The sequence below is a fragment of the Mus pahari genome, chromosome 14, assembly GCF_900095145.1.
Source record: "Mus pahari chromosome 14, PAHARI_EIJ_v1.1, whole genome shotgun sequence".
NCBI lineage: Eukaryota > Metazoa > Chordata > Mammalia > Rodentia > Muridae > Mus > Mus pahari.
The window spans coordinates 1,119,666-1,123,966 of record NC_034603.1 but is presented as its reverse complement, the minus strand read 5'-3'; positions in this window follow the sequence as shown (position 1 = coordinate 1,123,966).

Here is a 4,301-nt window from a genome sequence, read left to right as displayed (position 1 = left end):
GATTCTTACAATGGAAAATATCTATGTGATGAAAATATCAGCAAATGCAAATTTTCTCTTTAGTCTGAAAATTTTCTCCCTTTCCAGCCCTTTCTTGACAAAGAAAACAAAGACATTGTTATTGAAACGCTCTCTGTTTTGGTCTAAATTTGGGGGTGGGACAGCTGTAGACTCGATATGTTTTAGGAGGGAATCAAGCCTGGGACGTCTGCAAGAGCAGCCGGTGCCCCTAACCACTGAGCTTCAACCCTCTTTGCCCCCCCCTTTTAAAAAAATTTATGTTGTTTGAACAATCAATCATTCCTATTACTTTGTCATCTGACAGTTCTTCTCTAGGCCCTTCTCCTTAGGGTCCTGTCGTATGGGATTGGTGATTTCTGAGGAGAATGTTGTTTGTGCACTGAGATTTGCCTGTTGGCAGTTAGTCAATTGATGGGGAGTGTGAGCCCATGACTTACAGTCTAGGGACTGCTTGTCTGTCTGCACCAGGGGAACTGTGGAAAGGGTTTCATGGGTAGAGACCCCTTACAGGCTAGCTCTAGGAGCAGGACCTGGCAGGGCCCTTGAATGTGGTAGGAACTGGGTGGACTGGAAAGTGTGGGCTGGGTGGTGGGGCCTGCCCATCACCAGCTGGAGCTGGGCAAATGGAGAAGTTTAGGCCAGATAACTGGTGCCTAGCAAACCCTCACTTGTCCACTGCAGAAGGTAGGCAAGCTGGGGACTGTTGTCTCCGTCCCTGGGACCTGGGGACACCTCAACTGTTATGCGGGGGGGTGGGGGGAGGCTGTCACTATGGAGTATTTTGATGTTATAGTGTGGCATTATAATGGCACATGGGGACACTATGATGTCAAAAGTTAACATTGTATGTCACAAGGGAGCATTGTGATGTAACAATTCATTATTGTGATGTCATAATGGAGCCTTAAGTCTTATCAGTAGAGCATAGTGGTGTTGTATTGGGGCACCATGATGTCAAATTCAGTATTGTTACAACAGAGCTTGTCATGTTAAAATATGGCATTGTGGTAGCAACATGCATTGTGATGTCACGATTCATCACTGGGGTGGAACAGCCAAGCATAGTATTGAAAAAAGCTTAGCATCGTGATGTTGAAAATGCAGCTTTGCGAAGTCCTAGGGCAGTGTGGTGATGTCACCAAGGTGGTGTTAGGGAGCATTTGAGGTGTCACAGTGAGACCTTTGTGCAGCGACTAAGTGTATACTCACATCACAATGCTTAATTGTGTGTGACATGGCTTTGCTGCATCCTGACACCACAAAGCTCCACCTTGACATTACAGTGCCCCTCTGTGAATCACAGTGCTCTACTGGGACATCCCGATGCTACACTATAAAAACAACAACAAAAATACATGAAAGTAGGGTGAGGAGGGGTGGGGGAGGGGCATGAAAGGGGAAGAAAAGAGGGCAGCGTGTGATAAGAATGTATCATAGACTACCTTAACCTGAGAGGAACTTAAATTTAATCATGAAATTTCCAAGGCTTTAGGATATTGTCTTTCATTTATAAGAACTAGGGGGATATGTGCTGGGAGAAGAGAGAGTCAGGCTACACAAAAGGCTTATATAGGCTAAGTTCACTCAGTGTCTCATGCTTCTAAATACCTTTTCTCTAACAGTCTTCCTTTTACGTAATTAACACAAACTTTAATGTACTAGGAGTAGATGGCAGTCCACTTTCTCTCTTGTTTCTTTTTAAGGGTTTGTTTACTTTATGTGCACGAGTGTTTTATAGGCATGTGTGTCTGTGCACCACATATATTCCTGTTGCCATTACAGGTCGGAAGAGGGCGTCAGATACCTGGGATTGGAGTTACAGATAGGGTGAACCACCACATGGGTGCTGGAAACTGAACCTAGATCCTCTGCAAGAGCAGAACGTGCTTTTAATGGCTGAGCCATCTCTCCAGCTCTCCCACTTCTTATCTGTACATGAATAACATAAAAGTTACAGCCTCAGAAAGTCATTCTTATTCCAGCATGACACTGTTCCTTTTTTTTTACAAGGAGACTTTTGATTTAGAATCACTGAAGAATGGATGCTTACCAAGCAGAAAGTGTTAAGATGAGATATAAGATTTACCACAAATGAGGCTCTTACAATGACTGCCAGAAGAAAACCCATTCTCCAGATTCTCACGACTGTCTTAGCCACTGTTCTATTGCTGTGAAGAGGCACCATGACCAGGGTAACTCTTCTTAAAGAAAGCATTTAACTGGGGGCTGGCTCACAGTTTCAGATAGTTGGGAGTATGGCATAGTGTAGGCAGGCATGGTACTGCAGTGAGAGTCTTATGTCCTGATCCACAGGCAGAGAGACAGACTTTTGAAACCTCCATCCCACTCCCAGTAGAGCACTGTGAGTCACAGAGGGGCACTGTAATGTCAAGGTAGAGCTTTGTGGTATCAGGATGCAGCAAAGCCATGTCATACACAATTAAGCATTATGATGTGAATATACACTTAGTCACTGTACAAAGGCCTCACTGTGACACCTCACATGCTCCCCAACGCCACAGTGGTGACATCACCAAGCTGTCCTGGGACACCCCTGGACACACTTCCTCCAACAGAGCCATACCTTCTGATCCTTCTAATCCTTTCAAATAGCTCAATCCTGGTGACTAGGCTCAAATACATGAGTCTAGGGGGCCATTGTCATTCAAACTACTCCAGACCACCTTGCTTCTTTCAAAGGGTCTAAAGAGCTTCCTTAGGTGTAGTGGACTCATTTATAATGATGTGTGCTAGAACACAGAATGCGCTGCTTGTAAGACCCCCTCACAGAAGCCTCTCTCATCAGTACAAGAAGGAAACACCATCTTAGGCTTCCAAGAGCCTCCTAATTAGGACCTGGGCCCATCCTCTTTCCACATGTAAGTAACATTATGTCAACACTTGCTATGGAATGTGTGCTCATAAAATAGAAAGTAGCCAGGTGTGGTGGCACACACAGCACATGGGAGGCAGGGACAGGTAGATCTTGATGAGTTTGAGGCTGACCTGGAATACATAGTGAGTTCCAGGTCATCCAAGACTACATAGTTAGACTCTGACTCAAAAAATACAAAAGACCCCCCCCCTCCAATAAAACACAAAATGCTGAAGGTAGATGTAAGGTTCATCATAAATTAAGTTGTCCCAAGGAGCATGAGAAGAAACTATGCTTACAGGCTTTGGAACACCTTGCTTTCTCAAAGGCTTTGATGCGAGTCTTTTTGCAGTTGAATTACCATGCCTCCCCCTCCCACCACTACCACCACCACCATGCACACACTATGAAGGCATTGTGGATAAGCCCTGGGGACTGTGTGCTTATAAAACAGACTATGGTTATGCTGAACATACTATATACCTTAAACCAAGTGCAGGAAGAAAATGGTCTTCTAAATTTTCTTTAGCCAAAGTCTAAAACTGACCCCTTCCCTGTTGTGAATACTGACTTAAGGATGGCGGTGGAACATGTGACCACTAAAAAGCAAATATCACATGCAGGTACAGGATGTAGGGTCCATGGACCGTGCTACCAGATGGGCATAAGAACTGAAGAATCCCAGGAGTCTCAGAGATCTGAGGTGGCAGGAGTGGGGCTGTCCGCTACCCGCCTCTTTGCCTGCTGTCTGAAACACATAATCAGACCCCCACTGAGAGAGCTCTCCCTCCGGCAGTCAGCCACTTACTGCAAGCTCCAGGACCACCTCTCCATGCTAATGAAGCATCTCAATAGCTTAGCCTTCACCCAGTGACCTTCCCCAAAATTATATAATCCATGGTTCATCCCAATAACGCAGTGTTCACACCCAACCCCAATAAAGAAATATAAACAAGCTACGGTCTTCTCAGAGAGCTGCATCATTAACCATGGAGAAGGCCTTTGCCTAAGACTCTAAGACTCCTGAAGAAGGCCTTTCTCTTCTCCCACTCCCCGGCATTCTGCTCTTTCTCCCAACTGGACCAGATCCTGTTCATTCTGGCTGCAGTGGCTCTCACATCCTGAGATGTACACAGGCAGCGGACTCCCAAGCCAGACTTCATCCTGTCTGTGTATTGATCGCAGTGTCCAGCAGAGAGGCAGAGCCTGGGCCCCACAGTAGGAGTCACCATAAGCCGAGCCTTCTCAGGGAGTAGTAAATGGAACATGTTACATGTGCTGAGCACATTTTCTTTTCTTTTCTTTTATTATTATTTTCTTTATTTACATTTCAAATGCTATCCTGAAAGTTCCCTATACCCCCCCCCCCCCCCCCATTTCAAATGCTATCCTGAAAGTTCCCTAT